Source organism: Lepisosteus oculatus, chromosome 14 (genome assembly GCF_040954835.1).
Source record: "Lepisosteus oculatus isolate fLepOcu1 chromosome 14, fLepOcu1.hap2, whole genome shotgun sequence".
NCBI lineage: Eukaryota > Metazoa > Chordata > Actinopteri > Semionotiformes > Lepisosteidae > Lepisosteus > Lepisosteus oculatus.
In genome coordinates, this window is record NC_090709.1 from 45149151 (window position 1) to 45172680 (window position 23530).

The 23530-nt window shown below is 42.4% G+C and overlaps 1 protein-coding gene and 2 non-coding genes across 3 annotated transcripts in view; all 3 read left to right on the top strand.

The window, feature by feature from the left end:
• Positions 1–23530, top strand: part of LOC138243434 (uncharacterized) — a 421149-nt gene that overhangs the window by 177855 nt on the left and 219764 nt on the right. The gene's annotated exons all lie outside the window — the stretch shown is intronic.
• On the top strand, positions 14555–14647 carry trnar-ucu (transfer RNA arginine (anticodon UCU)). The gene is made up of 2 exons: positions 14555–14591; positions 14612–14647. It is a non-coding gene; the product is annotated as a tRNA-Arg (tRNA).
• On the top strand, positions 22851–22922 carry trnaw-cca (transfer RNA tryptophan (anticodon CCA)). The gene has a single exon. It is a non-coding gene; the product is annotated as a tRNA-Trp (tRNA).

The following is a 23530-nucleotide window of genomic DNA, read 5'->3' on the forward strand; positions in this document are numbered from 1 at the left end:
CTAAATTTTGGTAGCTAAAAATAAAAACAGAAGTACTGTATAGCACAATTGTGTTTTGATTTGAACCATTGTTTGCATCTCAATAATCCATTCGTCCTCGAAAGAAGCAAAGACAGAAATGTTTTGAGTCTCACAAAGATCCTGTTCTCAAACCAAAAGAAAGGTTTAATGTGATCCCGCTAGAAAAAAAGTCAAATTCCATCTGAAATGATGTCCCCTCAAACATTTTGTAATATCTCTGGAAGTTTGTACAGTAGAAGCCTGGTTAAATGCTTAAATTCAAACTAAACAAGACTATTGGAATGAGATTTGATGTCGAACTGGGATTGAAATAAATCGGAACACTGCACTTCATTGTGCTTTCTGTATGACAAAAGTTGTGCTCTCTGTGTTTTTGATAACTCAGCTGTTAGAGTGGAAGACCGTAGTAGAAACAGCTGGGAATGCTCAGGCCTCTGGTTTGAATCTGGCTGGAAGAAAGGTGCTTTTTATGTTCTTTAATCAAAAAGTGAAAATAGCAAATTTGTCATTCACTTAAACATTCATCAAAAGCTGAGTGAAGCACAGCCTCTTGTTCTGAATTCTCATCACGTCTAGTTTTGACCTTTAAAATGTCGACTGCTCACTCTTCCTAACACAAAGAGCTGCAGGTAACAGTACCTATCGGGAGTTTAGTTCAGTGGTAGAGCACATGCCTCGCATCACTGTAACGTGTGCAGCCCTTTCTATAGACTGGATGAGTCTCCTGTTCCATCTCCAATTCTTTCTGCACATATCGCCTGTTTCACCACCGTTATCATTAGACTATGGCCCCTAATATGAGAATACTGTTCCAAAAGACTGTCTTAAATAGTAACGCTGAAAAGGGTAATGATAACAGTTTTTTTTTATTAAGGTAACCTTACATTTGCTTGTATAGTATAATTTATTATCTGTACCCGCAAATCCCCAATATTACTGCTGTCTCCTGAGAAACACAAGTGTAGAGTCAAATCATATGAAATAATACAACAAATCTATTCAATTAACACCCAGATGTGACAGAACACTTTTAAGACTTATACCCCTTTAAATAAGTATTTCCTTAATTTCAGTTCTCTTCCCTCCATGGGATACCTGAAAATTCACTATAGCATAATAAAGGCTGTGCATGCATTACCTGTAATACAGCTACTAATAAAGATAACATTAAAGTTGATTATTAAGAAATTACGCTTTTATTAATAAAATATGTTTTGATAAAAGAAGTCTTCATAGAACCTAGGTAAATCCCTGTAGTAGTCTAACAACTCCAAAAAAGAAAAAAAAAACAGAACAACTTCAAAACAAAGAGAAAAAGAACATTAAAAACAAATCTGGGGAACAACAAAAACACAGAATCTAATGCGAGAGCTTTTCAAGTCTTCAGTACTCCATCGTGCTCCTCTCGTATCAGTAGACCTCTCTCATATATTTGTGTATTGGTCAGCTGGAGGTCCATTGCTGATGGTAATTTAAGTAGGGAGCTGTGTCACCATGTGTGGACTACATAGGAACAAGTAAAATTTTATTCCATGCTGAAAAGAGAAGCAAACAACGTTTGAGCTTTGGAGCCTTCTTTAGGTCTGACAAGGAACAAACCTTTACTTGTTCCTTTGATGTTAATTTAGACCTGATCTCCAGCAAATACTTAACAGGACCTAAACTGGTCAGTTAGTTTAAATAGTTGAAGATACAGGCCACACTGCTCCAGGTGAGGCTTGAACTCAATCTCAGCATGAGTTCAATCACACCACTGGAGCTGCAGAAGTCTCTTTTTACACAGACTAATGCAATTGGAATTTGTCACGAAACAAATGAGAACTGCAGCTGTGCACTTGAGACAGGATGCCACCGTATTAATTTTAACACTCCAGTCAAATAAGCAGACATGTCACTATTGCTAAATCGTTACAAAAGACGCCAACTAATGACCAGTTTTATTTTTAACACAACTTTACTGAAAGTTAAACTTATAAAATTACCTGAGCAAATAAATACAACAATTATGACCTTCTCAGCATTTTTTTAAATTAATAAATTTATTTATCCACGGTGTGCCTTGTGCTTACTTTTCAGAACTTTGATTTTCTCTCTCTCCTGTGTCAGTAGGAACTTACATTTCAAATTAAGTTCTTTAATCAGTTCCAATATCTTCCTTTCAAAGTAGGGAGGAGCAAGCTGGCGTGTTGTTTTGCCTGTGGGTATTCTTTATGACTATATCTTCTGACACCTGTGCACAATCCTACAACATTACAAGAGAAGCGCTATAACAGGAGTCATAAAAGTGCAAGAGGCCACATTGAACAATAATTCGGAATTGTAAAACAACTAACGCTTTGCTTGGCTGTCATTTGGTTTGTATACCAGTCCATCAAGAGCCAGCACCATCATCATCAGGTCATGTGCAGTCCTACACAACCTTGCGATTGACTGGAATGAGCTAAATTTTCCATCTCTATGGCATGCAGCACACTCTGGCTGTTTCAACACAGTCATTATTGGACCACAGTGCACTGTCTCTTCTGTCCTGTGGCTATCATAATCACTTTTAAGAAGCCAAGTTTTTTTCTTTAACATGTGCTTGGGTGCCACCCATTTCCTTATTATCCCTGCTTTCCACTGATAACCACAAATACAGAGACCCATCATAATAAAATACTTAGCAAATCTATTCAGTTGACTCCCAAATTTTATAGAACATATTAAAGGCTCCCACTCCATTTATATAACCATTTGCTCTGTTCTGTTCTCTTCACTTCCTAGCATATCTTAAAACTCACAGCTACTAGTAATGATTGACATTAAACATAAATAGTAAATGACACTTCTGTAAATACACACATTAATAAACTTCATTATTAATAAATATGGTATGAGTGTAAAGCAATTTTAATTAATATTCCAATACATTTCCAAGCAACGGATTATTTCCACTATATTTGGGAGCCTTCTAATGCAATCCTGCGTTACACCGAGTACGGTACTAAGCCATATGAAGACATAGTTTAAATTAGTCCGCTACTTTAGTTACTCTGGAGTGCTGCAGTTGTTACTTTGTGTTCATTGCAATTGAGAACAGGTTAAGTTCGGCACTGCGGACTAAGCACAGCAGCAAAGTTCGTTGCAATTGGACTTAAGGTGGAGCACAAGTTTAGATGGCATCTGCATTCTAAGCACGGGTTGAACTCCTGTTAGTATGCTACTTTCAGTTCGATGCAATTGACCCATAGAGTTTGCCCTAATAAGGTCTGAATGAAGCTTAGGCAGAGCCAACCCATTGCTTTTCTAACTTCCATTAATCTCTACCCATCTTCCCTCGCTCACTTTTGATCTTTCTAAGACAAGCATTTAACTGGAGTTCAGCCCAATGATACTGCTGAGAACCAGAGAAAAAAAAATATATATTGTAACGCCCTCACCTGGTGGTTAGGAGGAAGCGCCCCTAGGAGCTCATAGTACAGCTTGGCATGCTGGGAGTTGTAGCCAGGGAGAGTCTGAGGGTCAGCACGGTGACCAGCGGCTGACCCTACCTGTGTAAATAATGTCCTAGTAGTTCTAGTGCCCTGTGTAGTCTTATAAGTGTATAGCGTGTTGTTAAGTAATTACCACCCTAAAGATGTGTATGTGTTCCGTCAGTCTTCTCATGTGCGTGTATATGCTGTGTTTGGTTTTGTGGTTGTTAAAGAATAAAGCTGTTGCTTGGTTTGTTAATCGCGTCTCCACTGGTCCTTTGTTCTGAGAAAAACCTGTAAACGCTACATTGGTGTCAGAAGCGGGCAGGATGGACAAATCTTGGCAGACATTAGCCGATTCTGTATGGGCAGCGCACATAGGGAGCCTGAGCAACTCCTGGGTGCGACAGGTGGCTACAGCCCTTACCAGGGCTATCCAGTAGTGGTCCTGCCGGTAGAATTGGGGCGACTGCCTGCTACTCCCGCCCAGTGGATGCCCCAAAGAGAAGATACCCTCCCTGCCGGAGCTGACCAGCGATTCCCACACCGACGGAGGAGTCCAGCAAGGGGGAAGAGAAGCCAGCCCGTGCAGCAACCCCCGCGGAACAGCCCCGCACGCTGTTTTGCGACCGCAGCGGGAAGAGACGACACCGAGCCCGGTTCTGCTGGGCACCCAAACCTCGCACTCCGCGATCAGTGTCGGGAAACGGGAACGGGTCGACTCAGCGCGGGGACGGCCGCCCTTGAACACCTCAACCCCCTCTCCGGAGAGCGCTGTGAAGACCGGCACCCCTCACACCACTGTGGGGCGAGTCGGCTATAGCCTGTACCTCCAGTGCCGAATCGAATCGAGGAACAACCCTGCCTGGCCCTACTGAAGGCTAAGGACTGTGATGGGACAGCTCGCCGCAGTGCGGGGGAAACAGGAGCTTGCCTTTCGTCTAGGTGCAGCGATGGTGCGCCACCCCTGCTACCTCGCACCCATCCAGGAGGACTGCATTCTGGGGCTGGACCTACTGCAGCGAGTGGGGGCCAGTTTGGACTTGGGCCGGCAGGAGTTGGTGTGGCAGGGGGAGCAACTTCACCTGGTGGAGGGCAGGCCCGGCGAAGGCCGAGGGACGCGGGCTTGCCGGAGCCGGGGGAAAAAGAGTCAGTGGCGGCGGCGGCAGACCGGGCCTGTGAGCCGGGGAGCGAGCGTGCCGGATCCTGCCCCCGAGTCGGCTGGGGGGCCAGACAAGGCGGCAGCGGTTGCGTGGAGGCGAGGCGCGGCGTTGAGGACCTCTACCAACACGACATCGAGACTGGTGACCCTCTGCCATCCGCATCCCACCTGGACGCATGGCTCACGCCAAGCGGACCGCCGCCGAGGAAAAGATCCTGGAGATGGCCGCAGCAGGAGTGATTAAGCCCTCCGCGAGCCCTCGGCGCCAGCTGTACTGGTCCAAAAAAAAGAAGGCTCGTGGAGGTTCTGCGTAAACTACCGCAAGCTGAACGAGGTCACCTGGAACGATTCCTACCCCCTGACGAGGATAGACGATGCCAAGGACTACATCACCGGGTCGACCTGGTTCAGCTCCCTTGACCTCTGCTGTGGCTACTGGCAGGTACCACTCGCTCGAAGCCTCTGGCAGTTTACTGCCTTTGGCCTGTGCAATGCCCCGGCGACTTTCAAGAGGCTGATGGAGAGGGTGCTGGCATCGGTCCCGTGGAACCAGTGTATGCTGTATCTGCTGCGCAGCTTTCTGGGGTTGGCTTCGTATTACCGGAGGTTTGTCCGGGACTTTGCCAGCATCGCTCCCCCGCTGCACCGCCTCACCGACAAGGGCCGCCGTTTCGACTTGAACTCGGGCAGCGAGACGGCTTTCAGCCGGTTACGTGAAGCTCTGGTGGGGGTCCCCGTGCTGGCCTACCCCGATCCGTGGTTACCGTATATCCTGGATACCGACGCGAGTGTCTCAGAGTTGGACACGGTGTTGGCGCAGGAGGGGCCAGATGGGGAGCGGGTAGTTGCCTACTACAGTCGGGTTTTGAATAAGGCTGAACGGAACTACTGCGTGACCCGTCGTGAGCTGCTGGCGGCGATGGTGGCGGTCCGCCACTTCAGGCCGTGCCTGTTCAGGGCCCGATTCCGGTTGAGGACCGACCATGTGTCCCTCACCTGGCTGCTCCACTTTAAGGAGCCAGAGGGGCAGATGGTGTGATAGATGGAGGTCCTGCACGAGGGCTGTGCTCCGAGTGGTGCACGGCCAGAAGGGCGTGGGGCATTTCGGCTGTAAAAAAAACTTCTTATTGGGTCTTATTGGGGTTCTTGCCACCGGGACATGGAGCGGTATTGCCGAACGTGTGCGGTGCGCGTGGCCCAGAAGGAGCCCCCCTCCAACAACACCAGGTGGGGACTCCTATGGAGCAGGTGGTGGTTGACGTTTTGGGCCAGTTTCCACGCACTGAGGCTGGAAACTGCTATGTACTGGTGGTGGTGGACTATTTTACAAAATGGCCGGGGGCCTATGCCCTCCCGGACCATAGTGCCCCCACCGTGGCCGATGCACTGCTGGAGGGGATGTTTGCCAGGCTAGGGGTGCCGGAGGAGTTACACAGTGACCAGGGGCGTAACTTCGAATCCCAGGTCTTCGCCAGAGTGTGCCAGCACCTGGGGATCTCTAAGACGCGGACCACCCCGCTGGATCCCCAGAACGACAGGTTGGTGGACCGGTTCAATCGGACTTTAATTGGTTTGAAGAGTTCTGCTGTGTTTTTGTGGTTAAGGCGATGGACTTGAAGTTCAAGTCCTGCCGACTACGACAATCTCCTTATGTCATCGTGTGCCTGCATAAAAATGGAAATGCACTGCTCTACTTTTAAAGCGCAAAATTGCTTGAAACCGCTGCCTTGGAAACAAATTCTTCAGTGTCCACGAATGACATTTCGCAGCTGAAAGCAGATAAGGATGCTTTTAGTGTTCGTGTGTCTTGTGCCCTACTTCCAGCCCTTGAAAACCTAATTAGTAAAGCTGAAAGAACCGACTCCATGGGTGTTGGTCGTGCACAAGGAGGAGCTGTGACAATAGCAGAGCAGGAGTGAGGATGGCGCAGATGGAAACTCGTTTTCATGCGCTCCTCTGGAAGGAATGAAAATAAAAGTTGAAACCCAAAACAGTAGTAGCCATAAGAGTAAATGCCTCCTAACAGCTAGCAAGCGCTCCTAGTTAGTGTCATGGTGTGTATCCCTGCCTGTCATGCGGGAAACTGGGGTTTGATTACCGACGGGGAAACAGGTAGCTTTTTTACAATCAGATTCCAATCTCTAATGCTGTGTGTGAGAGTTTGCGTAACTTTCCTTTTCTCACATTTTCTGACGACTATTCCAAATGGGCGCCCTGTCAACTCCTAATACTTTTCAAAAACATGCCTGCATGTTTGATTATTTTTATTTTTAAAAAGTTCAATATTGATCATAACTAAAGAAATTAATGATCACGAACCAAAAAAAGGGCTGAAGATGCGAGTCACTCTTGAATTAGAGCTGGGTGACACGGGCTTCTGTTCTGATATGGTTGTACGAGAAGCAAGAGGAATCTCTTCTCTCCTATGGAGCATGAGCTGAATCAGGAGTGAGACATTTCGCGTGTTCGTGCATATGTCAACGCATTAACCTACATCATAAAACTAAAACTAAATTAAAAACTAACGTTAAGTTATCAGAGACATTAAATTATATACAAACAAGAGACAGGCAAAGTAATAATTCTACATTAAGTGTCCTAACTAATTGAAATGACCAAACTAATTGAAATGGTCTGATTCAGAGCCTGTGCAGTTTGTGTGGAATGACACCAGTACTGAACCCTCAGCACCGTACTGAGCACAAGTTGAGCTGCTCTCCATCTTTGCTACCCACGGGATTTCATTCCAATGGAGCTCAGAGAAGGAGCTGATCTCCAGACAGTAGTGTTAAGTTGTCTGCAGCCTCATGCGAATTTCGACAATTTACCCAAAGTGTTTTCTATAGCTTTAAGGTGCAGTTAATTTATATAAAGGAAGGTAAATCGTTTTAACGCAACAAAAGCCAGGCAGGAGTCAAACATACATTTTCCTGATCTGAAGTCAGTTGCGTTATCCATTATGCCATTGGTCTTACATCGCTCAATTGCACCATAGTGACCTCAGTGCCACTAATAGTAATACATACTGTATTTCTGATTGAGCGCTGAGTGCAAAGGTTGAATAAGCTTTGCTCCTGCCATCGATTCTGCGTGAAAAAACACAGCATTAAAGTTTCACAGACAAATGCAGCATTCCGACAAAACCAATTTTAAAAACAACTACGGCACACTACAATTCGCACTGACTCTGAAAAGTGATCACGGCAGATGTTGTTCCCTGCATAACGCTGAAGGGACCAAAGAGCATTGCTGTCGGGAAGACAAAATGAGGCTTTTTTCTGCCTTGATGTTAAGCTAACAAAGACTATCTTGAAACACCTAATTCAGTCTCTCAACAGACTGTCAAGCAAAGTTTTTACCCATTGAGCTCGCAATAGAAGGATGGTCTTAACCCACAAACACTTAGCAGCAGCGAAATTCAAACCTACCCCTGCGAAGAAATTGGAGCACAAACCCAGCACCTTAGACCACCCAGCCACACTCCCAACACCTTACTTTTTTCAGAGGACGCCGTGTTCAGCTCTTGGTGTCCGACGCTTGAAAACGACAGCACCTTCGTTTTCCGAGATGTTTCCTATCACTTCTTTGTCAGCTCTGAATATAGTTCTTCTTTGGAGCAGGCTTCAGACCTTTTATTTAATGTATAAAGGAGGGCGCATTCCTAAACGTGTAATTCCTGTTTTAGAAATGTTTTGGGCGGTGTGTTTTATATAGTATTCTGATTATATTCAAAATAACAGTATTCTGATTGTATTCTGTAGACCTGTGTAGCAATCGTACTGGATGTGACATGGATTCTGAAATGTTTCTTGAAAAGGTATTTAGGGTTGCTTGAATCTATAACAAAAAAAGTGACCCGAAACTTCCTACAGATGCAGCCATTCAAAATGGGTGGGGTATTTCACGGTATAAATTTTGAGCTTTTAAATTTAAACTGTGTATTACAGCATGTTAATCATCAGTCATTAAAAATTTGGTATATTTTATGAAAGCAAGATTGCTCAGTTGGACAAAAGTACACAACCTACCTTTATCAGAAATATTTATGCATCAAAGCCTTTACCGAAGATATTACTAATAGTATTAATAATGAATGACTTTGGACAAGCTGTAAACTCAAAGTATAATTTCTTTACCAAATTTGTACAAGCACTTGGAATCTGTCCAAGCCCTACTTTGTCAGGCATTCTCTTTTACTGCAACGGACATAAAAACTCCCTTGCTTTTAACAGGGCGTTTCATAATTTCTAACTACGAAAATTATTTAAACTGCGACACTTATCATTCAACCAGAGCTCAAAATATTTAATAATGTAACATGCCACTGCATGAACAAGGTTATACTGCTATTTCCTTAGATACGCGATTAAAAAATAATTTTTATTAAATTTTTAATAAAATGTTTTTGTTCACTCATAATCTGACAATTTCAGGAAGACTAAGGAAGGACTAAGGGAATTGTCATCTGTTGTGAAAGCTCTGTGAGCTCTGTGACTTTGAGACCACTTGTTATCCCAGGTTGTTTGAATTGCCACAATTCAAATAGAGAAAAAGAGCTGACTGACAAGATTTAAGATGTGGCTGTCAATGTTGGATTAAAAAAAACACATTGCCCGACATTAGTTGCATTGCTTGAAAAATAATTTTATTTCGAGAGACTGGATAAGTAATTCAAGTGTTTTTTTTAACTTCCTGAAAAACAAATAATAATTTAACTATATGTGCAAATGTTTTATGATATGTCGCTGTTGTGAATGTCTGTGGAGTGTATCTTATTTGCCTGTCTGTCCTGGCTGTGCTCTCTCTCTTGCTCGCCCTCCCCTTCTCTCTCTCTCTCAATTCAAGGTGCTTTATTAATAATAATAATAATAATAATAGCTTACACTTATATAGCGCTTTTCTGGACACTCCACTCAAAGCGCTTTACAGGTAATGGGGACTCCCCTCCACCACCACCAATGTGCAGCATCCACCTGGATGATGCGACGGCAGCCATAGTGCGCCAGAACGCTCACCACACATCAGCTATCAGTGGGGAGGAGAGCAGAGTAATGTAGCCAATTCATAGAGGGGGATTATTAGGAGGCCATGATTAGTAAGGGCCAATTGGAAATTTGGCCAGGACACCGGGGTTACACCCCTACTCTTTTCGAGAAGCGCCCTGGGATTTTTAATGACCACAGAGAGTCAGGACCTCGGTATTAGCATGACAGATTGGTACAATCAGTGTTGGGTATTTACTTTGCTTTGAGATGCCACTTTTAAAGGTGATATATAAAATCAAGGCTTTAACTTGCTTTAACTACGTTCTCGTGTCTGTCCTATCCGAACCCGAAAGTATTACAATATGTATCTTTATAGCAGGTGGTGTACAACTTTTTAGTATAGATTACACTTTTCTAAAATGTATTTAAAAAAAAAAATGATTACAATCTAATCTTTCCATGTTTGATCCCAGGATCCCAAGAAAAATAAATCTAAACGGGGAGAATGCTATGCTGAAAGTTTATTAAGATACTTAGAAGACAAAGATATCAATTTATGTTGCATTTGTCTGATTGTGAATCAAAAAACACATATATTTAAACCTGCGTTTGCGATTTAAATCAAAACGCGATTTAAATCAATATAAATGTTTATATTGTAACACATAGGTGACTATTCATTGTTATTAAAATGACTTAAATTCGATCATGTTGTGATATTTAGAAATATAAATTTGTTTGGTGCGAGTGAGGTTTTATTTAATCTCTGACCCAGGGAAATGTTTTATTTTTTCAAAGAAATGTTTGTTGAAAAAAAAGTCATGACTCCAGCAGGATTCAAACACACAGCATGTGAGGTAGGAGTCAGGAGCCTAACCCACAGTGCCACCGGCAAGGTCACATGCAGAGTGCTGAAAAAGCACTACAGAAACATTATCAACAGACAATGTACAGCATGTACTATTCTTGTGTTGCGGTACATGAATATAATTATATCGTTATTAATTTCTTTAGATACGCAATTCCATATTATATTCCCTTTTAATCAAATTCTAAAAGTATGCTTGTTGACTCCAGTATCACATTAGTTAAAGACTTCGAAGCTTAAAATGTTTAGGGAGAAATGGAATACTGGTGTGTATTTTTTATTTAAAGTACAGAGACCAGCCATATACTGTATGTTTATGTTCCAAAATTAATATCGTTTATGGCCTTCACACGCGTTACAGTATGCTCCTATTCTTTTTATGCTCAGGTACTAAGATTTCCCTTCAGTGGTAAAATTCCATATGAATATTCAATGCTAAAATGGGCACAGTAAAGACATTTACTGTAAATCTTTCTACGACCGACCAACGGACTACGAGTGCCCCTGTCGGTCAACCAATCACGTACCGCGGTATTTTGCGTCATCGCGAGTCACAATGCGTGACGCCGTAGCCAATTACCTCCGGTACGTGTCTGTACCGCGCACTTTGAATGGCTGCATCTGTACCTTCCAATCACTGATGTCGCTCTCCCTAAACCTTAACGTGATGTTTTGCAGATGTGCAGTGTGCCTTTACTCCTGTATTAAAAACAACCTCTGTTGTCGGGCGGAGTTGAAGGAGAACTAACTGCACAGAAAAAGTATGTAACGATAAAATGTTTCTACACTTCAGAATGTCCCTTTAAATCCCTGCTCACACACGTCGGTGTGGGGAGCGGGCAGGTAGAGAGCTTTTCCAGAAACTCATGATGTTTCTCATGGGGTGTTACCTGCAGTAGTATCTCTCTCCACGCCTTTGGAAAGAAAAGAGTGGCTCCAGTGCAGGGTAAGGTCAGAACAGCTGGTCTGATTGTCTTAGAAAACAAGAAACTAAAATCAACAGGGAAATTGAACAATACAGAAATCAGCACAGTATACAATAGGAAGCAAGCAAACAAAATGCTCAGCAAAAATCGTAGTTGAGTAAATTGGTGTAAAAAAAAATATTTGTAAGCAAAGGAGAGCCGGTGCTGCGTGTGAAACACATCAATAGTTCAGCATTTCTGAAACGTTTAATTGAATTGAAGAAATCCTCTCCTTAAACTTCAAAAAAGGATTATCTGTGGAGCCAGCAGGCGTAACACTGCAGTTGCCCGTTTCTCACAGGTGTTTGAAGTTGTGGATAACATTTAGTTAAACCTAATAACTGGTTGGGCCACCCTTAGAAGCAACAACTGCAATCAAGCGTTTGCGATAACTGGCAATGAGTCTTTTACAAAGCTGTGGAGGAATTTTGGCCCACTCATCTTTGCAGAATTGTTGTAATTCAGCCACATTGGAGGGTTTTCGAGCCTTAACCGCTTTTTTAAGGTCATGCCACAACATCTCAATCGGATTCAGGTCAGGACTTTGACTAGGCCACTCCAAAGTCTTCATTTTGTTTTTCTTAAGCCATTCAGAGGTGGACTTGCTGGTGTGTTTTGAACTTGAACTTGAACTTTATTGCCATATGTAACCGGTACTGGTACAATGGAATTCTTACTTACAGAAAGTCTCTTGATTGTAAAACAAGTGTAAAAAACAAGACAAAGTGCAAACAGTGCATCAAGGCAATGTACAAACAAACAATAGACAACGTGCAAGTAAACATGTAGATAGTTTGAATGTAAACAATACAGACGTGTAAACAATGACTGGAGATGTGCAATAGATAAGAAATCATAAAGAGGTAGATGGTGATGGTGTAGGTGTGGTCCGAGGGGGATGGCTAAATGTGTTCGCCAGTCTCACTGCTTGAGGATAGAAGGTATTGAAGAATCTAGTGGTAAGTGTCCGTATGCTCTTATATCTCTTGCCTGAGGGCAGTGGGGTGAAGAGCTCATGCCCGGGGTGGTGACTGTCCTCTGTGATGGCCAGAATTCTACCATGGCAGCGGTCCTCATAGAGCTGTTTAATCTCGGTGAGACCGCAGCCGATGATCTTCTGGGCCATATTGACCATTCTCTGTAGTGCCTTTCTTTCTCGCGAAGAGGTGTTACCATACCACACAGTGATCCCGTTGGTGAGGACGCTCTCGATGGTGCAGCGGTAGAAGTTCACGAAATAAAGGTGCTGCTGAGCCTTCTTCATGATAGAGTCAGTGTTCACAGTCCAGGTTAGATCTTTAATATGAATTCCCAAAAACCTAAAGCTGGTGACTGTTTCCACTTCCGTTCCATCAATACTGAGTGGGCTGTGAGGGTATGGCCTGTGTCTCCGAAAATCCACAATTAGCTCTTTCATTTTCTTTATGTTCAAGTCCAGGTTATTGCTATGACACCACCTAAGCAGCTGTACAACTTCATCCCTGTAAGTAGACTTGTCATCATCACTGATCAGTCCTATTATAGTGGTGTCATCGGCAAACTTAATGATGCGGTTGTTGCTGTGTCTTGCTGTGCAGTCGTGAGTAAATAGGGAGTACAACCTTGGACTCAGACAGCAGCCTTTTGGGGTTCCAGTGCTCAGGGTGAGTGGTGTTGATGTTTTATTGCCTATCCGCACCACCTGTGGTCTCTCGATAAGAAAGTCCAGCAGCCAGTTGCAGACAGAGTTGCACAGACCTAATCCCCTGAGCTTTGTCACCAGTTGACTGGGTATGATGGAACTGAATGCTAAACTGTAGTCCACAAACAGCATTCTCACATACGAGTTCTTAGTGTCCAGTTGTTCCAAGGTTGTATGCAAAGCCAGGGAAACAGCATCATCCACTGATCTGTTGTTCTGGTAGGCGAACTGCAAGGGGTCCAGGGACTCTGTGATGGAGGAGTTGATGTGTGACAACACCAGCTTCTCCAGGCATTTCATCACCACAGATGTTAATGCTACTGGGCAGTAATCATTCAGGCATGTCACTTTTATCTTTTTGGGGGTTGGAACAATAGTGTTTTTTTTAAAGCAGATGGGGACCATGGACTGTGACAGGGAGGAGTTAAAGATGTCCGTAAACCCTGTGGTCAGCTGGGCTGCACATGTCCTCAGGACGTGAGGTGGTATCCCATCAGGCCCTGCAGCCTTACGGATTTTCACCCTGCTCAGAGTCTTCTGCACGTCCTGCTCTGAGAGTTTCAGAACAAACTCGCCCTGCACACTTGCTGTCTTCTCAGCATTGCCCGTGTTCAGAGCATCAAAGCGGGCATAGAATTTGCCCACTTTGGATCATTGTCTTGCTGCAGAACCCAAGTGCACTTCAGCTTGAGGTCACGAACAGATGGCCGGACATTCTCCTTCAGGATTTTTTGGTAGACAGCAGAATTCATGGTTCCATTTACCACAGCAAGTCTTCCAGGTCCTGAAGCAGCAAAACAGCCCCAGACCATCACACTACCACCACCATATTTTACTGTTGGTATGATGTTCCTTTTCTGAAATGCTGTGTTACTTTTACGCCAGATGTAATGGGACACACCTTCCAAAAAGTTCAACTTTTGTCTTGTCAGTCCACAGAGTATTTTCCCAAAAGTCTTGGGGGTCATCAAGATGTTTTCTGGCTCATCAGTGGTTTTCGTCTTGGAATTCTGCCATGCAGGCCATTTTTGCCCAGTCTCTTTCTTATAGTGGAGTCATGAACACTGATCTTAACTGAGGCAAGTGAAGCCTGCAGTTCTTTGGATGTTGTTGTGGGGTTTTTTGTGACCTCTTGGATGAGTCGTCGCTGTGCTCTTGGGGTAATTTTGGTCTTTAGAAATGGCTTTATAAACTTTTCCAGACTGATAAATCTCAATCACTTTTTCACACAGGGCCATGTAGGTTTGGATTTTTTTTTCCCCTTAATAATAAAAACCTTCATTTAAAAACTGCATTTTGTGTTTACTTGTGTTATCTTTGTCTAATATTTCAATTTGTTTGATGATCTGAAACTTTCAGTGTGACAAACATGCAAAAAAATAAGAAATCAGGAAGGGGGCAAACACTTTTTCACACAGCTGGCTCTGTGGCGCAATGGAGAGCGCATTGGACTTCTAGGCCTTGATAGAATGAAGTCATTCAAAGGTTGTGGGTTCGAGTCCCACCAGAGTCATGTGTCATTTTTATTGAACCTTTCGAAATCCTCTAGGGATTGGTGTTGATCAAGTCAAATACAGGACTTCTTAAGAGTCCACAGTTGAAAATGAACCAGCAGCCACAAGAAAGAAATTAGCACTGGACTGTGATCACATCACTCCTGCCCTGGAGTCCTTGCACTGGCTTCCTGTCAACTTCAAAATCCTCAAGCTCACCTATAAGGCTCTCCATGGCTTAGCACCTCAGTACCTGTCTGGGTTATCGCCCTACTCCCCACCTCACAACCTCCGCTCTTCTAATTGTGTTTTCCTATCTGTCCCCCAGTCCATCTACATTCTATGGGTGACAAGGCCTTCTCGTGTTTTGCCCCAAAGCTCTGGATCTTTATCCCCAAGGATATCAGATAGTCACCTTCTCTAAACTCCTTCAAATCCAGACTCAAAACCCTCTTCTTTAGAAGAGCCTTTAATGAACTATTCTTTACCTCTCTGTTCCTACTGTATTTAATACCACCATCTATTGTCTCCTCTAACTGTGTATTCTCATCCTGCTTATCTTGTGTATTTTTTTAACTTTATTGTTGTCATTCTGTAAAGTGCTTTGAAAACCCACCTTTAAAGGCGCTATATAATGTAAAGATTATTATTATTATTATTAATAATGAACAGTGCATTTAACACTGAGCACATGCGGTCCTTCTTTGCAAAGGATTGCAAAGGTTGGGAATTAGCTTTTCACTCGTGTTGTTGAAGACCGTATCCTGGCTGTGTTGCAGGAAATGTCTGGATGCCATCACCATCACCGGATCAAGGAGAGGATCAGGGTTTTGGGAAGTCTTTTTGATGCCTGACACTGTGTGTTTCCTGGTTGTAACGGGTGTCATTCTGGACCTAAACAACAGAGAACACCATTGAAATCGCTGAACTGCCTAGCGGACACTTTGTTGCCTTCTTCTGACCTGTAATTCATGCGATTCTCTGAAAACATGGCACGTTGTATCTGTGCTACCTTTATGGAGGGTGACCACACTCATAAGGATCATAGATTCGATCACAAGCATCTAAAAACGAGAATGAGAAAATGACATCACGCTATAAGGCTGAATGGCATGAATTCTCCTGTTCCTTCTGCAGCAAATGTGAGTTTTTTTGCTTCTTAACACTGAGATAGTTGGAGATATTTGGCAGCTGTGGGATTCCAACTCAACCCTCAAAGAGACTGGAGCTTTAATCCAGCTCTAAACTAAAAACTGGGTGACTTGTAAGGGCTGGTAGGAGAGGAAAAGAATAAATGCTTCTTTTTTGGTCTTTAGCTACTAAAAGAAAGGAAAAAAATATTTGATTATTATTTTTTCACCAGTTGTTTTGATCAAATCATTGTAACGCAGTGCCATATTAAGGTATAATATGTACATGAACGTCATGTCTGAGTCGAAGATGGCAGCTGAGTATCGCTGGAGGACAGTTCATCATGAGTGGGTAAGCCTGCATAATGAGGGAGAAGAGATCAGCCTCTCTGACGCAGTGTCCAGTGACACTAACCTTCTGTCCTACTGTTCTCTGCTAATGTAGGGGGTGAATGTTTATTTAGGTGAATGTAAGGTTTCATTCTTGTAAAATATTTCCGAGCACTTTTTTTGTTGCTGAAAATTAATCTTGAATGTGCATTTGAATGAATTCCGATATTGTCACCTAATTCTATACATTGTTTCATCAGACTAGAACATTTAGAGGAGCTCAATTGCATTTATGAATTGCATAGTGATAGTATTTCTTTCCGTTTAAATACTTCAGTCAAAAATGTAGAGAAGGTGCTCCTGTTTTCACCATTATAAGAACTGTGATGCACCAGTAATATTTACTCTCACAAAAGTATTGTAATTGTATTGTTCTGTTCTGTAACAATCTTGAGTGACACAAACCTTCTGTTTTACTGCACTACACTTCTCCAGAGGCCAGTTCAGCACACAAGGATCCTCAGTCAAACAAACACTGCAATCGCTTGATAAAAGCCATTCCTCATCCTTTCTCTTAGTATTGGTGCAACTTTTGTATGCAAAGAAGGCGATTTGACAATGAAAGGTGCAATCATCTTAAAGAGAGTCTTCATGAAGGCATGCACAGCTTAAGGCACATGAAGCTGAATCCGTGAGCTGATTGACACAAAACAATGTCGCTTCGCATTATCTGCAAAGCTGTTTTGCTTGTCTGACCACCTCTTCGTACTTTACAGTGAGCGCATATATTTCAGTTTCTTCTTTTGTATTTTCCTTTCTATTTTACTGTCCCTTTCCCCCATGTGGAGATGTATCCACTGCCAAAACTGCTGTCTGATTATTTAAATTATCTGTAAAACTGTTACATGACTTCATCTAATTGTAAATTTATAAGACAGTCTGTGAGACATTTGTGAGAGTAGCTGAATCCCAGGGCTGGTGTGGAATCACACACAGACAGGTCTTCTGTCAGAGCTGTGTAGCTCTGTCCCACTGCTCAGAGCTACAGACTGGTCAAATGGTCACTATTGTAGACACGACCATCGGACCATCGGCTACAAATAATCAATATACTGATCATAGTGTCACTACTGGTGTTTATTACATAAATACTATATATAAATAATAAGATAATTCCACACAAATGTGTGTTATAAAACATTTATAAATTTTGGGAGGCTGACATACAGTAAAGAAAGTAATACTGAAGGGCTGGAAGTCCTGGAAAGGGTTAATAGAAACTTCTTGCTTCTGACCTGGAACAGAGCCCACAACTGCCAGATCAGTGACCCCTGAGCCCAGTTCACAGAGAGGAGAACCAGGAGCTCTTCTCTGTCTCTAAGAGGCTGTGAGGAAGGAGAAAAGGGGGAGATGTGACTTGAGTCTAGGCTGTTCTGATATAATTCATGAAGCAGCACTGATTGTCTGAATATTTTCTGGTCCTGGATTGTGAAGATAGCGAGCAGTATGGAGTTGAGCTTCAGTCTGAGTGTTAGTCTACACTGTGAATCTGAATGAGAAGAGAATATTGATTTTTTATTCTGCCTAAGAGAATTTTTCTTCTTTGCCAGGTGGTGTTACATCCCCTTTAGATACTCTACACAGACTGCCAGAGAGAAGAGGAGAGAGAGAGATGGACAGATAAGAGCACACGCAGTGAGAGAGACATACGTCTTGATTTACTTTGAAGCAAATGTTCATTTCCTTTCTGGAACAAGTTGTTTCTGAACTTCAAGACATTCATACAACTTCTGAAAGATAAAATACAAATCTTGCTTATCAGGACAGAAGAAATACTGCAAAAAAATGTCAGTGATTTTTTCTCATTTTAACGAAATGTGCAGAAAAACAACAGCAGTGCATCTCCATCGTCTTGATTTAGCTTAATACAAGTATTCACTCCCTTTAATGAAAATAAAAACCTGTGAAAGATGAAATAAAGTTCTTGATTATTCTTCGTCAGTGCAGAAGAAGTACTGCCAGCTGGCAGGAAAATGCCAGTATTTTATTTTCTTAAACTGCAAACGTATGAATGGTGAAAATGTGTCTCTGTGCAGCTATTAAACAAAGAGCTGGTGGTTCAAGCACACTCAGGGACATGCTTCAGATTGTTATGATGTAACATAACCTTCGCTAAAAATTGATGGGCTTTCTTCCCAAACCCTCTTGAACTTCGCAGGAAATGTGCGTTTTACTTGTGTGGAACTACAAGTAAAGAATTAAGTACCTAAGTCAATGTCCAAGAAAACCATCTTCACATGGGGAATTTTTCTTCAACTGGCTGTTGGGAGAATTCATTTATACACCCGTTGTATCCTTAGCAAAAATATTTTAAAATTAGAACACAGATTTGTTGGAGAACTTGACAGTCCTTGACAATTATTATTAAATAAGTTTTATACAAATGTGCGTTGCTATTTTAAATATGTACCTTAATTGTAATATATATAAACATAATTGCTTTGATATGGATGTTCATTTGAAGAATTTGAGGAAACTATCAAGGATCGCAGAACAACCAAAGATACATTTGGGCATCTGCTATTGGTAAAGATTAAAGAGTACCATAAGTGTGAAGCTTGCATACACACGAGAGAAAAAAATAGTTTTAATGCACTTCATTAAACGGATGGTGTGCTTATCAATCGTGCATAAAATGGACATAGCAGAGGATGGTTTCGATCCATCGACCTCTGGGTTATGGGCCCAGCACACTTCCACTGCACCACTCTGCTGACAGTTATCTTAGTGTGATGCAACACAACTTTTCTATCTTTGCTTTCGAAAAGTGCGCCCAAGATGAAAAGTCTAAACGCTTAACGCAGACGTCACTTTGAGCACTTGGTCTTTTATAGTACGAATCATCACAAGCTGCTCTACATTGGCGTGTCTTCAAGATCGTTGTGAACCAAAGCTTCTACTTTCCTAGGCAACTGATTCTTTCGTCATTAATTCCCAAATCTTCACTGAGAATCAGTGAAACGAAAACCAAACACACTCACTTCCTAGCGCGAAAGAAAAATGATTGAAGCATTTGAGAAATAGCAAGAGTAGTCTGAACAGCTCCAGCCTATCAACTGCTCTACAAAGAGATCGCTCCCTCTATACCCATTTTATAACACTGAAAATGATTCAGGAAGCACAGCAAAGTTCTAAAAGCAGAGGTTGAAAAGCATCTGAAAAAAAATAAAATAAAAAAGAAATAAATAAAAATAATAATAAAAAAAGCGTCTGGATACGTAAAATGTCAATTTATCTAAGTAACATCTTCAGCTTTGAAAGATTGTAATCCATATATTTTTGTTTCACTCTTTTTTACATAACAGGCTTTCAATAAATAAACTGTATTGTAATGAAGGCTGCATTAGAAAATGTATATCTACTGTAGCATTGTTAAATAAAATCGGGACATGTGCCAGTCTCGAATTAATCACTCTTTGCAGGCACACTACGGAAACCTGCAGATGTTCGTTGGGAGAAGTGACTCCTGCAAAGAGTGTTAATCGTCGAGAAAAGCACTCCTCTTGGGAATATATTTCCAATTTCTGAAGAGCCGATTTTCACGATTTTTTCCCCGATATTTATTTTCCGGTGCGGTTATTGATCGCGTTCGAAAGATGATTTTCATAATGGACGTGTTACCTGCAAAGTCACAGTTAAACTGTTAATGGCGAAAAGATTCAGAATATTTTTTTTTAGAATACCCATTTAATTTTTTATCATTCTTACAAGCAAATTGTTTATGGAAACGCTAGTGTAAATTACAGTGTAAATAGACAGGAGCTATTACTATTTTAAACACTAGTTGTGATAGCTGTAGCTCTTATCTGCATCTGAGTTCCCGGTATGAATACTATAGGTTATAATTTATCTGCTCGGGCTAGGATACGTTCCTGTTTCTCAGTTTGATCAAATATGTATATTGTTAAACCCTGCGAATTGAAAAAAACGGTGTCGGTGGCTCTGCACTTTAATCATTTAGCGCTATCTATACAGCTTGCGAAAGATGAAACACAAATCTTGCTTATCAGTGAAGAAGAGGTACTCCCAGCAGGCCAGCTAATACAGCAAAGTTTTTTTTCACCCTGACCCAGAGAATGGAGAAAAGAGAGGCGCCTGTGGCTCTGCAGTTTAATCAATTTGTGAGTTCGGCGGTTAACTGAAAGAATGGTAAACGGAGCTCGCCCCAGCCAATCCTTATTCTTTTAAAGAGGAGAAAAATTAACTTTGCCGGCATTTTTACAAGCTATAAAAGATAGCACAGAAAAAAAACACACTACAGATTATTTTTTGGAGCCGAAGCAGCGATGTCCTTTCCGATTCAATTGATAAAGCTCACCCAGTGAATACTGTTAACAGAATGTGAAAGCATGGTCAACTTTGTAACTGCAACCACAGGAAAAACAGCAAGAAGCAGACTCCATTCTCCATTTAAATCTGTCGTGCGAGGTATGTTTTTTGAATGCATGAAGTCAATCCCACGATCGCTTTTGAACTTGGACAAAGTACTTCCAAAGGAGCGCTGTATGCAAAGATTTAACAAGCTCAACCCCCGCCAATGATTCGGTGTGAAGAAGCAGAACATTCAAGTTTCACAGACAGAAGCAGCACGCCACCATAACCAACATTAAAACGAAGGGCACACTACGATTTGCATTGACACAAAAGTGATCTCGGCAGATGTCGTTCCCTGCATAACGCAAAAAGTGGCAAAGCGCATTTGGGTTGAGAGGACGCAAGTAGGTTTTTGTTTTCTGCCTTGATGTCAAGCTGACAAAGTATCTTTAAACACTTTGCTTACTTTCTCGAGAGACTGCTGAACAGCATAGGATCTACACACACATGAGGAGACTGATGGAACACGTACACATCTTTAGGGTGGTAATTACTTAACAACAGGCTATACACTTATAAGGCTACACAGGACACTAAAACTACTACGACACTATTTATATATGGAGGGTCAGCTGCTGGTCATCGAGCTGACCCTCAGACTCTCCCCAGCTACAACTCCCAGCCTGCTCTGTGGTGCTATGAGTGCCTAGGTGCTCTTCCTCCTCACCACTGGGCGAGGGCGTTACAATACTTACGAGGAAGACATCGCTCTCTCCAAACCCCAACATCGTGTCCCGACCCACCGTGCTGGAAGCCGACGCGTGCTGTTATTCCTTTACAGAGCAGAAATGACAACCGAGGAGCCGAGAGATCATTTCAGCATTTGGCAGCAATACAGCATTTCCAAAACACAAACAACCAACTCGGAATGACTTGCTTTTGACGCTTTTCAAAGCGTTCTTTGTGCACGACGACTGTGCCGCCTAGCAGATACAAATGGGTTGTGGCTTGAAAACACAAGCGATGTTTATTTTTTGACCGGAAAGGTGCAAATGGAGAACAGCTTCTCTCATCACTCTCTGTGGCGCAATCGGTGAGCGTGTTTTGCTATTAACTGAAAGGTTGGTGGTTCAAGCCCACCCAGGGATGACCTTCTTAGTATTGTCAATGTAAACACTGTCTCCACTAAAGCCGAAACCATAACCCTCTTTATGTTTGCAGAAAATGCAAGCCTTTTGCTTGTGTCTAACAACAACACTAGAGACCGGGGAAGTCCAATAGTGATCAACACCGCAACTCCCCAGAAAACCATTTTCACCCATGGAAAAGTATATTTGAATGGCTGGCGGGAGATATCAGTTATACTCCTGTTGCGTCCTCTGCTAAAATCGTTAAGAAATACAACGAGGAATTGTTTGAGAACTTGACAAGCATTGTTACGTTAGCACTGTGAAGGTGGATGTTGATATTTTAATATATTTACCTTAATTTAAACATAAATCTAAAGATAAATGCTGTACAATCTATGCTGTACAATCAAACACAGTTATATTTTGAGTCTCATGCTGATCGTTGTATGGATCCAAAAGAAAATTTTAAAGCTGATACATTTTCGATTGGAATTTGCTTCTAGCTGCAATCGGTATCTTTTACTTTATGTATGGTAGTGGAAATATATTTTTTAAATGTTTTCTAAAGAAGATCTCATGAAGTATTGCCAGGACCTGCCTTTAGCGCTCAGTAGCGATAACACTGTTGATATAGACAGAGAAGAACTGTAAGATGAATTGATGATCTAAGCTAAAATAGCTCTAACACCCCTCCTGTAACAGTGTTCGTATTCATAGCAAGTAATATTCTTTTTCAACCCCGAACGTAGCTTTTGCATTAAGTGTTATGTAACCATTAGCGATTTTGGTAGCTTCTGGAGAGCGCACTTTTTCAAACTGAAGCTTATAAGAACATTATTCAAGACTCACCATGGCCCAGAGTCGTTCATCGGGACAAGGATTAACATCAATCAAAAGAACTCCCAAATAAAAGATTTGACCAAAAAATTGAAAGAGTAGGCAAGTATTAAAACAGCACCATAACTTCTTGACTTCCAACCTCTTTCCTGGTTCAGGCCATGTAAAATGACATATTCAGTGGACTCATGCCGAGGTTTTGAGTTTAAGCCTCACCTGGAGCAGCCAGGTTTTCTGTCTTGACAGGTAAACAGTGTTTTGTGTTATTTGCTAATTGGAGAGAGGATTCTGTGTTAATTGGCTCCTCCTGGGAGAGGTCAAGTTGAGAAGTTCACGAGGGTGGTGGTAAATATCCTGTTCAGGAATATCGTGGTTGTAGGGGGTTTTTCTCTTTGGGGGAATTAAAAGCACTTGTAGCAAGTAACCTTGTGGCGCAACGGTAGCGCGTCTGACTCCAGCTCAGAAGGTTGTGTGTTCAAATCATGTCGAGGTCAGCTGATGTGTCTGCAGGTTCTGCTGGTGCTGAACCTTGCGATCATGCCACATAGGTCATCTGAATGAAATAACAAAGGAATATAGAACATGCAGTCAGGAGCGTATGCAATGAATCATCTTGAACACGACAAGAGAAAAGGCACACTGCACATCCGCAGAACATGACGTCTGACTTTAGAGACAGTAACATCAGAGATTGGAAGTTCTTGGTCCAGGTTGGAGGGTTGCACCGATTCTGAGTCTTGTTAGCTGGAATGGATGGGTTTGGGGGTGTTGATACCAGAGCGGTCCAGGAGGGGGGTGCAGGTGTCTCAGGGGCATTCTTGTTTTTCTATGAGTTCAGGTTGATTCTGTTGGTTCTGTCATGAATCTCCCTCATGCAAGCAAGCGCTCCCGCATTCCCTCGAGCTCTCCCCGTACCTAACATGTACGCGTCAATCAGTTCTCTACTTAAACCCTCATCTGCCCCCCGGTCATTGCTCACGATTGAGATTCTCTCCCGGAGCTTACCTACTAACTACGCCTTTGCCTTACTACGACTTCTCCCCTGGACCTCGACCCTGCTTTTCTGACTACCGCTTCAGCCACTCGATTTTGTACCTTCGCC